General features: G+C 41.0%; 7 non-coding genes across 7 annotated transcripts; 5 read left to right on the top strand and 2 right to left on the bottom strand.

Annotated features, from left to right (window-relative positions):
* The first annotated feature begins 1,618 nt into the window (after positions 1 to 1,618).
* Positions 1,619 to 1,713, top strand: TRNAI-UAU (transfer RNA isoleucine (anticodon UAU)). Its single transcript has 2 exons — positions 1,619 to 1,656; positions 1,678 to 1,713. It is a non-coding gene; the product is annotated as a tRNA-Ile (tRNA).
* Positions 1,714 to 3,548: 1,835 nt separating this feature from the next.
* Positions 3,549 to 3,630, bottom strand: TRNAS-GCU (transfer RNA serine (anticodon GCU)). The gene has a single exon. It is a non-coding gene; the product is annotated as a tRNA-Ser (tRNA).
* A 412-nt stretch (positions 3,631 to 4,042) lies between these two features.
* TRNAI-UAU (transfer RNA isoleucine (anticodon UAU)) lies at positions 4,043 to 4,137 on the top strand. The gene is made up of 2 exons: positions 4,043 to 4,080; positions 4,102 to 4,137. It is a non-coding gene; the product is annotated as a tRNA-Ile (tRNA).
* A 1,835-nt stretch (positions 4,138 to 5,972) lies between these two features.
* Positions 5,973 to 6,054, bottom strand: TRNAS-GCU (transfer RNA serine (anticodon GCU)). Its single transcript has one exon. It is a non-coding gene; the product is annotated as a tRNA-Ser (tRNA).
* Positions 6,055 to 6,466: 412 nt separating this feature from the next.
* Positions 6,467 to 6,561, top strand: TRNAI-UAU (transfer RNA isoleucine (anticodon UAU)). The gene is made up of 2 exons: positions 6,467 to 6,504; positions 6,526 to 6,561. It is a non-coding gene; the product is annotated as a tRNA-Ile (tRNA).
* Positions 6,562 to 8,876: 2,315 nt separating this feature from the next.
* Positions 8,877 to 8,971, top strand: TRNAI-UAU (transfer RNA isoleucine (anticodon UAU)). Its single transcript has 2 exons — positions 8,877 to 8,914; positions 8,936 to 8,971. It is a non-coding gene; the product is annotated as a tRNA-Ile (tRNA).
* A 2,315-nt stretch (positions 8,972 to 11,286) lies between these two features.
* Positions 11,287 to 11,381, top strand: TRNAI-UAU (transfer RNA isoleucine (anticodon UAU)). The gene is made up of 2 exons: positions 11,287 to 11,324; positions 11,346 to 11,381. It is a non-coding gene; the product is annotated as a tRNA-Ile (tRNA).
* Positions 11,382 to 12,705: the final 1,324 nt, after the last annotated feature.

Raw genomic sequence — 12,705 nt, 5'->3', positions numbered from 1 at the left:
TTTGAATGGACAGCAGGAGAGAAGGATATTTATGGTGAGTGGGGGTGGGGTTTTGAGGAGTAACCTCATTTGCCTAAGAGCCGGGGTATCTGGGAAAAAAAGTATTTTATGGGGGAAGACTTTCACATCTCCTTGGTGAAATTTGTAGGGCCTTATAACATCCTTTCTGTGGATGCAGATTCAGTCGGAACAGAGGTCCTAGTCCTCGCTCTGCCTTTCAAAGGAACTGTAAATATGCATGGCTTATTTGGCTTTGCCCGGCAGGGTGAGAATGGCGTTTGTCAGGCGTTCGTCAGGCGATCGGAAGGGGTGAGGCAATAATGTATAATTCAATGATCTTCATGATATTTTCTTGATAATATGAAAGCAGGAAAGGGAAGCTTGGCAATAAGCAATCCTAAAGCAAGGTGTGACTCCAGGGAAGAATGACTTGAAAACAACATACAGTAAGAGTCATGTAAAAAGGCCCTGATGAGGCTTGAACTCATAACCCCTGGTTTACAAGACCAGTGCTCTGCCACTGAGCTACAAGGCCAGTCTGCACGCAGGATGTAAATTGCAACATGTATTCTTACTGAGGTATGAATATATCTATGATTTTGAGACTCTGTATGGAAACGTAGTTGCATATGAATGTCCACGTGAGCGCACACATTGAAGACTATGCTTAAGGCACTTTTTTTGGAAGTATGAAAAACTACATTTTCATATGAGAAAATAAGAGTTTTCGCATTCAAGACCATACCGATAGCTCTAGTTAGTATGTCTGCAATCAGTGACATATAGAGAACCCACTTATTAGAAGTGATCTGTCTCTGTGGGGCAGACATATGTTAACAGTCATTCATTTGAGATGGCCTAAACTTTAGGAGTAAGAGCTGCTTTCTTATCAATCTATTTATCCAAACTGGTTAATAAGCCAGGAGTGAGTGAAAGGCAATCCTCTGGAAACTCTATGAAAGATCTAATTTCTATTACGCACACAATACTTCACTTTATTTGACATATTTGTTAAAATGGAACAGTCAGATGATCCCATCTAGCGGATCCGGGCTCTGTCTTGAAAGAGAGTGTAATTATACTACAAGAAATGCTGGCCATCAAAAGAGACTCTGATGGCTTTCCGACAAAGGTGGGATTCAAACCCACGCGTGCAGAGCACAATGGATTAGCAGTCCATCGCCTTAACCACTCGGCCACCTCGTCTGCCCTACAGCCCCATCTGAAACCTTGCTTCACAAAAGGTACTGAAGTGTCAATATACTGTACCTAAAAAAGAAAAAAACAGCTGAGGCAAGATCTCACATTCCACGTCTTCCCCCAATCAGGGACCTACATTTCATTTTTGGGAAATTCTTACTATGTGCTAATTACAAATATTCATAAGATTCCCCTAGACTTTGTCAGAACTGTCAAGATATAATTCTATGGGGTTTTGAATAGACAGAGCATATGTTATAGGACAATTATAGAATCTATTCCGTTTGGACTGTATTTTTAATAGTCATGATAACATGCTAGCATGTGAGTCGATCTTGCACAGTGAATGATGGAGCAGTGTCTGTCATCTACTTGGTCAGCTGTAGATGGCTCACCTGGGGAGATGTGAAAAGAGAGAGCTCCAGTGGCGCAATCGGTTAGCGCGCGGTACTTATACAGCAGTACTTGCACTGAGCCATGCTGAGGTTGTGAGTTCGAGCCTCACCTGGAGCAGCTGTGTTGTTTTTCATAAACCATTTCACAAAAAGTAAAGTTTAAACTCAGAGTATGGACGCCCCTTGCGATAGAGTCTTTACTTCTTATAGGATCTACGTGTCATACTCCTCTGGGTGCCAAATATCACATATCCTACGCGATGCTCAGTTTAAACATTCCATGATGTGCCATCTTGCATTTCATGCAAACACCACATCAGTGCATTTAAAAATACATTTGTAGAATAATAAATATGATGAAAACAGTGTTCTCACATGATAACCATAAACTGAAGAGCTGCAAAAAATGCTGTATCAGCTACTTACAATAAAAGGTGACTCGAAAAAACTAGCAAAAGAAGAGCATCATCATATTAAAGGTTCTATTCACCATCTTGAGTTGCACCATAGCAGCTTATGGTGCTTTTCTGCTCAGAGTGTGCCTCCAATCCCACATTCATTTTTAATTTCTTTGCAGTTTAAAAAACAACAATTACTGCTCGAAGTTCACTTTTCAAAACCATTCAACCTATTAAATGTATTTCTCTAACCTATGAATGTGGTCCATGTTCACTTTTCCTCATCTTCATCTCGATACTCCTTTCCCAGAAACCAGGTTCACTTCTTCATTCAACCCACCCATCCAAGGTCACCAAATCTTTGAAGCAAGTCTGCCTATTCTCCCTTTCTCTCTATGTACAAGATACCTTGTATCATTTGAATGGACAGCAGGAGAGAAGGATATTTATGGTGAGTGGGGGTGGGGTTTTGAGGAGTAACCTCATTTGCCGAAGAGCCGGGGTATCTGGGAAAAAAAGTATTTTATGGGGGAAGAATTTCACATCTCCTTGGTGAAATTTGTAGGGCCTTATAACATCCTTTCTGTGGATGCAGATTCATTCGGAACAGAGGTCCTAGTCCTCGCTCTGCCTTTCAAAGGAACTGTAAATATGCATGGCTTATTTGGCTTTGCCCGGCAGGGCTTGCCCGCCAGGGTGAGAATGGCGTTTGTCAGGCGTTTGTCAGGCGATCGGAAGGGGTGAGGCAATAATTTATAATTCAATGATCTTCATGATATTTTCTTGATAATATGAAAGCAGGAAAGGGAAGCTTGGCAATAAGCAATCCTAAAGCAAGGTGTGACTCCAGGGAAGAATGACTTGAAAACAACATACAGAAAGACTCATGTAAAAAGGCCCTGATGAGGCTTGAACTCATGACCCCTGGTTTACAAGACCAGTGCTCTGCCACTGAGCTACAAGGCCAGTCTGCACGCAGGATGTAAATTGCAACATGTATTCTTACTGAGGTATGAATATATCTATGATTTTGAGACTCTGTATGGAAACGTAGTTGCATATGAATGTCCACGTGCGCGCACACATTGAAGACCATGCTTAAGGCACTTTTTTTGGAAGTATGAAAAACTACATTTTCATATGAGAAAATAAGAGTTTTCGCATTCAAGACCATACCGATAGCTCTAGTTAGTATGTCTGCAATCAGTGACATATAGAGAACCCACTTATTAGAAGTGATCTGTCTCTGTGGGGCAGACATATGTTAACAGTCATTCATTTGAGACGGCCTAAACTTTAGGAGTAAGAGCTGCTTTCTTATCAATCTATTTATCCAAACTGGTTAATAAGCCAGGAGTGAGTGAAAGGCAATCCTCTGGAAACTCCATGAAAGATCTAATTTCTATTACGCACAAAATACTTCACTTTATTTGACATATTTGTTAAAATGGAACAGTCAGATGATCCCATCTAGCGGATCCTGGCTCTGTCTTGAAAGAGAGTGTAATTATACTACAAGAAATGCTGGCCATCAAAAGAGACTCTGATGGCTTTCCGACGAAGGTGGGATTCGAACCCACGCGTGCAGAGCACAATGGATTAGCAGTCCATCGCCTTAACCACTCGGCCACCTCGTCTGCCCTACAGCCCCATCTGAAACCTTGCTTCACAAAAGGTACTGAAGTGTCAATATACTGTACCTAAAAAAGAAAAAAACAGTTGAGGCAAGATCTCACATTCCACGTCTTCCCCCAATCAGGGACCTACATTTCATTTTTGGGAAATTCTTACTATGTCCTAATTACAAATATTCATAAGATTCCCCTAGACTTTGTCAGAACTGTCAAGATATAATTCTATGGGGTTTTGAATAGACAGAGCATATGTTATAGGACAATTATAGAATCTATTCCGTTTGGACTGTATTTTTAATAGTCATGATAACATGCTAGCATGTGAGTCGATCTTGCACAGTGAATGATGGAGCAGTGTCTGTCATCTACTTGGTCAGCTGTAGATGGCTCACCTGGGGAGATGTGAAAAGAGAGAGCTCCAGTGGCGCAATCGGTTAGCGCGCGGTACTTATACAGCAGTACTTGCACTGAGCCATGCCGAGGTTGTGAGTTCGAGCCTCACCTGGAGCAGCCGTGTTGTTTTTCATAAACCATTTCACAAAAAGTAAAGTTTAAACTCAGAGTATGGACGGCCCTTGCTAGAGAGTCTTTACTTCTTATAGGATCTACGTGTCCTCATCCTCTGGGTGCCAAATATCACATATCCTCCGCGATGCTCAGTTTAAACATTCCATGATGTGCCATCTTGCATTTCATGCAAACACCACATCAGTGCATTTAAAAATACATTTGTAGAATAATAAATATGATGAAAACAGTGTTCTCACATGATAACCATAAACTGAAGAGCTGCAAAAAATGCTGTATCAGCTACTTACAATAAAAGGTGACTCGAAAAAACTAGCAAAAGAAGAGCATCATCATATTAAAGGTTCTATTCACCATCTTGAGTTGCACCATAGCAGCTTATGGTGCTTTTCTGCTCAGAGTGTGCCTCCAATCCCACATTCATTTTTAATTTCTTTGCAGTTTAAAAAACAACAATTACTGCTCGAAGTTCACTTTTCAAAACCATTCAACCTATTAAATGTATTTCTCTAACCTATGAATGTGGTCCATGTTCACTTTTCCTCATCTTCATCTCGATACTCCTTTCCCAGAAACCAGGTTCACTTCTTCATTCAACCCACCCATCCAAAGTCACCAAATCTTTGAAGCAAGTCTGCCTATTCTCCCTTTCTCTCTATGTACAAGATACCTTGTATCATTTGAATGGACAGCAGGAGAGAAGGATATTTATGGTGAGTGGGGGTGGGGTTTTGAGGAGTAACCTCATTTGCCTAAGAGCCGGGGTATCTGGGAAAAAAAGTATTTTATGGGGGAAGACTTTCACATCTCCTTGGTGAAATTTGTAGGGCCTTATAACATCCTTTCTGTGGATGCAGATTCAGTCGGAACAGAGGTCCTAGTCCTCTCTCTGCCTTTCAAAGGAACTGTAAATATGCATGGCTTATTTGGCTTTGCCCGGCAGGGCTTGCCCGCCAGGGTGAGAATGGCGTTTGTCAGGCGTTCGTCAGGCGATCGGAAGGGGTGAGGCAATAATTTATAATTCAATGATCTTCATGATATTTTCTTGATAATATGAAAGCAGGAAAGGGAAGCTTGGCAATAAGCAATCCTAAAGCAAGGTGTGACTCCAGGGAAGAATGACTTGAAAACAACATACAGAAAGACTCATGTAAAAAGGCCCTGATGAGGCTTGAACTCATGACCCCTGGTTTACAAGACCAGTGCTCTGCCACTGAGCTACAAGGCCAGTCTGCATGCAGGATGTAAATTGCAACATGTATTCTTACTGAGGTATGAATATATCTATGATTTTGAGACTCTGTATGGAAACGTAGTTGCATATGAATGTCCACGTGCGCGCACACATTGAAGACCATGCTTAAGGCACTTTTTTTGGAAGTATGAAAAACTACATTTTCATATGAGAAAATAAGAGTTTTCGCATTCAAGACCATACCGATAGCTCTAGTTAGTATGTCTGCAATCAGTTACATATAGAGAACCCACTTATTAGAAGTGATCTGTCTCTGTGGGGCAGACATATGTTAACAGTCATTCATTTGAGACGGCCTAAACTTTAGGAGTAAGAGCTGCTTTCTTATCAATCTATTTATCCAAACTGGTTAATAAGCCAGGAGTGAGTGAAAGGCAATCCTCTGGAAACTCCATGAAAGATCTAATTTCTATTACGCACAAAATACTTCACTTTATTTGACATATTTGTTAAAATGGAACAGTCAGATGATCCCATCTAGTGGATCCTGGCTCTGTCTTGAAAGAGAGTGTAATTATACTACAAGAAATGCTGGCCATCAAAAGAGACTCTGATGGCTTTCCGACGAAGGTGGGATTCGAACCCACGCGTGCAGAGCACAATGGATTAGCAGTCCATCGCCTTAACCACTCGGCCACCTCGTCTGCCCTACAGCCCCATCTGAAACCTTGCTTCACAAAAGGTACTGAAGTGTCAATATACTGTACCTAAAAAAGAAAAAAACAGCTGAGGCAAGATCTCACATTCCACGTCTTCCCCCAATCAGGGACCTACATTTCATTTTTGGGAAATTCTTACTATGTGCTAATTACAAATATTCATAAGATTCCCCTAGACTTTGTCAGAACTGTCAAGATATAATTCTATGGGGTTTTGAATAGACAGAGCATATGTTATAGGACAATTATAGAATCTATTCCGTTTGGACTGTATTTTTAATAGTCATGATAACATGCTAGCATGTGAGTCGATCTTGCACAGTGAATGATGGAGCAGTGTCTGTCATCTACTTGGTCAGCTGTAGATGGCTCACCTGGGGAGATGTGAAAAGAGAGAGCTCCAGTGGCGCAATCGGTTAGCGCGCGGTACTTATACAGCAGTACTTGCACTGAGCCATGCCGAGGTTGTGAGTTCGACCCTCACCTGGAGCAGCCGTGTTGTTTTTCATAAACCATTTCACAAAAAGTAAAGTTTAAACTCAGAGTATGGACGGCCCTTGCTAGAGAGTCTTTACTTCTTATAGGATCTACGTGTCCTACTCCTCTGGGTGCCAAATATCACATATCCTCCGCGATGCTCAGTTTAAACATTCCATGATGTGCCATCTTGCATTTCATGCAAACACCACATCAGTGCATTTAAAAATACATTTGTAGAATAATAAATATGATGAAAACAGTGTTCTCACATGATAACCATAAACTGAAGAGCTGCAAAAAATGCTGTATCAGCTACTTACAATAAAAGGTGACTCGAAAAAACTAGCAAAAGAAGAGCATCATCATATTAAAGGTTCTATTCACCATCTTGAGTTGCACCATAGCAGCTTATGGTGCTTTTCTGCTCAGAGTGTGCCTCCAATCCCACATTCATTTTTAATTTCTTTGCAGTTTAAAAAACAACAATTACTGCTCGAAGTTCACTTTTCAAAACCATTCAACCTATTAAATGTATTTCTCTAACCTATGAATGTGGTCCATGTTCACTTTTCCTCATCTTCATCTCGATACTCCTTTCCCAGAAACCAGGTTCACTTCTTCATTCAACCCACCCATCCAAAGTCACCAAATCTTTGAAGCAAGTCTGCCTATTCTCCCTTTCTCTCTATGTACAAGATACCTTGTATCATTTGAATGGACAGCAGGAGAGAAGGATATTTATGGTGAGTGGGGGTGGGGTTTTGAGGAGTAACCTCATTTGCCTAAGAGCCGGGGTATCTGGGAAAAAAAGTATTTTATGGGGGAAGACTTTCACATCTCCTTGGTGAAATTTGTAGGGCCTTATAACATCCTTTCTGTGGATGCAGATTCAGTCGGAACAGAGGTCCTAGTCCTCGCTCTGCCTTTCAAAGGAACTGTAAATATGCATGGCTTATTTGGCTTTGCCCGGCAGGGTGAGAATGGCGTTTGTCAGGCGTTCGTCAGGCGATCGGAAGGGGTGAGGCAATAATGTATAATTCAATGATCTTCATGATATTTTCTTGATAATATGAAAGCAGGAAAGGGAAGCTTGGCAATAAGCAATCCTAAAGCAAGGTGTGACTCCAGGGAAGAATGACTTGAAAACAACATACAGTAAGAGTCATGTAAAAAGGCCCTGATGAGGCTTGAACTCATAACCCCTGGTTTACAAGACCAGTGCTCTGCCACTGAGCTACAAGGCCAGTCTGCACGCAGGATGTAAATTGCAACATGTATTCTTACTGAGGTATGAATATATCTATGATTTTGAGACTCTGTATGGAAACGTAGTTGCATATGAATGTCCACGTGAGCGCACACATTGAAGACCATGCTTAAGGCACTTTTTTTGGAAGTATGAAAAACTACATTTTCATATGAGAAAATAAGAGTTTTCGCATTCAAGACCATACCGATAGCTCTAGTTAGTATGTCTGCAATCAGTGACATATAGAGAACCCACTTATTAGAAGTGATCTGTCTCTGTGGGGCAGACATATGTTAACAGTCATTCATTTGAGATGGCCTAAACTTTAGGAGTAAGAGCTGCTTTCTTATCAATCTATTTATCCAAACTGGTTAATAAGCCAGGAGTGAGTGAAAGGCAATCCTCTGGAAACTCTATGAAAGATCTAATTTCTATTACGCACACAATACTTCACTTTATTTGACATATTTGTTAAAATGGAACAGTCAGATGATCCCATCTAGCGGATCCGGGCTCTGTCTTGAAAGAGAGTGTAATTATACTACAAGAAATGCTGGCCATCAAAAGAGACTCTGATGGCTTTCCGACAAAGGTGGGATTCAAACCCACGCGTGCAGAGCACAATGGATTAGCAGTCCATCGCCTTAACCACTCGGCCACCTCGTCTGCCCTACAGCCCCATCTGAAACCTTGCTTCACAAAAGGTACTGAAGTGTCAATATACTGTACCTAAAAAAGAAAAAAACAGCTGAGGCAAGATCTCACATTCCACGTCTTCCCCCAATCAGGGACCTACATTTCATTTTTGGGAAATTCTTACTATGTGCTAATTACAAATATTCATAAGATTCCCCTAGACTTTGTCAGAACTGTCAAGATATAATTCTATGGGGTTTTGAATAGACAGAGCATATGTTATAGGACAATTATAGAATCTATTCCGTTTGGACTGTATTTTTAATAGTCATGATAACATGCTAGCATGTGAGTCGATCTTGCACAGTGAATGATGGAGCAGTGTCTGTCATCTACTTGGTCAGCTGTAGATGGCTCACCTGGGGAGATGTGAAAAGAGAGAGCTCCAGTGGCGCAATCGGTTAGCGCGCGGTACTTATACAGCAGTACTTGCACTGAGTCATGCTGAGGTTGTGAGTTCGAGCCTCACCTGGAGCAGCTGTGTTGATTTTCATAAACCATTTCACAAAAAGTAAAGTTTAAACTCAGAGTATGGACGCCCCTTGCGATAGAGTCTTTACTTCTTATAGGATCTACGTGTCCTACTCCTCTGGGTGCCAAATATCACATATCCTCCGCGATGCTCAGTTTAAACATTCCATGATGTGCCATCTTGCATTTCATGCAAACACCACATCAGTGCATTTAAAAATACATTTGTAGAATAATAAATATGATGAAAACAGTGTTCTCACATGATAACCATAAACTGAAGAGCTGCAAAAAATGCTGTATCAGCTACTTACAATAAAAGGTGACTCGAAAAAACTAGCAAAAGAAGAGCATCATCATATTAAAGGTTCTATTCACCATCTTGAGTTGCACCATAGCAGCTTATGGTGCTTTTCTGCTCAGAGTGTGCCTCCAATCCCACATTCATTTTTAATTTCTTTGCAGTTTAAAAAACAACAATTACTGCTCGAAGTTCACTTTTCAAAACCATTCAACCTATTAAATGTATTTCTCTAACCTATGAATGTGGTCCATGTTCACTTTTCCTCATCTTCATCTCGATACTCCTTTCCCAGAAACCAGGTTCACTTCTTCATTCAACCCACCCATCCAAAGTCACCAAATCTTTGAAGCAAGTCTGCCTATTCTCCCTTTCTCTCTATGTACAAGATACCTTGTATCATTTGAATGGACAGCAGGAGAGAAGGATATTTATGGTGAGTGGGGGTGGGGTTTTGAGGAGTAACCTCATTTGCCTAAGAGCCGGGGTATCTGGGAAAAAAATTATTTTATGGGGGAAGACTTTCACATCTCCTTGGTGAAATTTGTAGGGCCTTATAACATCCTTTCTGTGGATGCAGATTCAGTCGGAACAGAGGTCCTAGTCCTCGCTCTGCCTTTCAAAGGAACTGTAAATATGCATGGCTTATTTGGCTTTGCCCGGCAGGGTGAGAATGGCGTTTGTCAGGCGTTCGTCAGGCGATCGGAAGGGGTGAGGCAATAATGTATAATTCAATGATCTTCATGATATTTTCTTGATAATATGAAAGCAGGAAAGGGAAGCTTGGCAATAAGCAATCCTAAAGCAAGGTGTGACTCCAGGGAAGAATGACTTGAAAACAACATTCAGTAAGAGTCATGTAAAAAGGCCCTGATGAGGCTTGAACTCATAACCCCTGGTTTACAAGACCAGTGCTCTGCCACTGAGCTACAAGGCCAGTCTGCACGCAGGATGTAAATTGCAACATGTATTCTTACTGAGGTATGAATATATCTATGATTTTGAGACTCTGTATGGAAACGTAGTTGCATATGAATGTCCACGTGAGCGCACACATTGAAGACCATGCTTAAGGCACTTTTTTTGGAAGTATGAAAAACTACATTTTCATATGAGAAAATAAGAGTTTTCGCATTCAAGACCATACCGATAGCTCTAGTTAGTATGTCTGCAATCAGTGACATATAGAGAACCCACTTATTAGAAGTGATCTGTCTCTGTGGGGCAGACATATGTTAACAGTCATTCATTTGAGATGGCCTAAACTTTAGGAGTAAGAGCTGCTTTCTTATCAATCTATTTATCCAAACTGGTTAATAAGCCAGGAGTGAGTGAAAGGCAATCCTCTGGAAACTCTATGAAAGATCTAATTTCTATTACGCACACAATACTTCACTTTATTTGACATATTTGTTAAAATGGAACAGTCAGATGATCCCATCTAGCGGATCCGGGCTCTGTCTTGAAAGAGAGTGTAATTATACTACAAGAAATGCTGGCCATCAAAAGAGACTCTGATGGCTTTCCGACAAAGGTGGGATTCAAACCCACGCGTGCAGAGCACAATGGATTAGCAGTCCATCGCCTTAACCACTCGGCCACCTCGTCTGCCCTACAGCCCCATCTGAAACCTTGCTTCACAAAAGGTACTGAAGTGTCAATATACTGTACCTAAAAAAGAAAAAAACAGCTGAGGCAAGATCTCACATTCCACGTCTTCCCCCAATCAGGGACCTACATTTCATTTTTGGGAAATTCTTACTATGTGCTAATTACAAATATTCATAAGATTCCCCTAGACTTTGTCAGAACTGTCAAGATATAATTCTATGGGGTTTTGAATAGACAGAGCATATGTTATAGGACAATTATAGAATCTATTCCGTTTGGACTGTATTTTTAATAGTCATGATAACATGCTAGCATGTGAGTCGATCTTGCACAGTGAATGATGGAGCAGTGTCTGTCATCTACTTGGTCAGCTGTAGATGGCTCACCTGGGGAGATGTGAAAAGAGAGAGCTCCAGTGGCGCAATCGGTTAGCGCGCGGTACTTATACAGCAGTACTTGCACTGAGCCATGCTGAGGTTGTGAGTTCGAGCCTCACCTGGAGCAGCTGTGTTGATTTTCATAAACCATTTCACAAAAAGTAAAGTTTAAACTCAGAGTATGGACGCCCCTTGCGATAGAGTCTTTACTTCTTATAGGATCTACGTGTCATACTCCTCTGGGTGCCAAATATCACATATCCTACGCGATGCTCAGTTTAAACATTCCATGATGTGCCATCTTGCATTTCATGCAAACACCACATCAGTGCATTTAAAAATACATTTGTAGAATAATAAATATGATGAAAACAGTGTTCTCACATGATAACCATAAACTGAAGAGCTGCAAAAAATGCTGTATCAGCTACTTACAATAAAAGGTGACTCGAAAAAACTAGCAAAAGAAGAGCATCATCATATTAAAGGTTCTATTCACCATCTTGAGTTGCACCATAGCAGCTTATGGTGCTTTTCTGCTCAGAGTGTGCCTCCAATCCCACATTCATTTTTAATTTCTTTGCAGTTTAAAAAACAACAATTACTGCTCGAAGTTCACTTTTCAAAACCATTCAACCTATTAAATGTATTTCTCTAACCTATGAATGTGGTCCATGTTCACTTTTCCTCATCTTCATCTCGATACTCCTTTCCCAGAAACCAGGTTCACTTCTTCATTCAACCCACCCATCCAAGGTCACCAAATCTTTGAAGCAAGTCTGCCTATTCTCCCTTTCTCTCTATGTACAAGATACCTTGTATCATTTGAATGGACAGCAGGAGAGAAGGATATTTATGGTGAGTGGGGGTGGGGTTTTGAGGAGTAACCTCATTTGCCGAAGAGCCGGGGTATCTGGGAAAAAAAGTATTTTATGGGGGAAGAATTTCACATCTCCTTGGTGAAATTTGTAGGGCCTTATAACATCCTTTCTGTGGATGCAGATTCATTCGGAACAGAGGTCCTAGTCCTCGCTCTGCCTTTCAAAGGAACTGTAAATATGCATGGCTTATTTGGCTTTGCCCGGCAGGGTGAGAATGGCGTTTGTCAGGCGTTCGTCAGGCGATCGGAAGGGGTGAGGCAATAATTTATAATTCAATGATCGTCATGATATTTTCTTGATAATATGAAAGCAGGAAAGGGAAGCTTGGCAATAAGCAATCCTAAAGCAAGAAGTGACTCCAGGGAAGAATGACTTGAAAACAACATACAGAAAGACTCATGTAAAAAGTCCCTGATGAGGCTTGAACTCATGACCCCTGGTTTACAAGACCAGTACTCTGCCACTGAGCTACAAGGCCAGTCTGCACGCAGGATGTAAATTGCAGCATGTATTCTTACTGAGGTTTGACTATATCTATGATTTTGAGACTCTGTATGGAAACGTAGTTGC

The sequence above is a fragment of the Triturus cristatus genome, chromosome 12 (assembly GCF_964204655.1).
Source record: "Triturus cristatus chromosome 12, aTriCri1.1, whole genome shotgun sequence".
NCBI lineage: Eukaryota > Metazoa > Chordata > Amphibia > Caudata > Salamandridae > Triturus > Triturus cristatus.
Note: the sequence above shows the minus strand (reverse complement) of the source record. Positions and strands in the feature narration are given on the sequence as shown.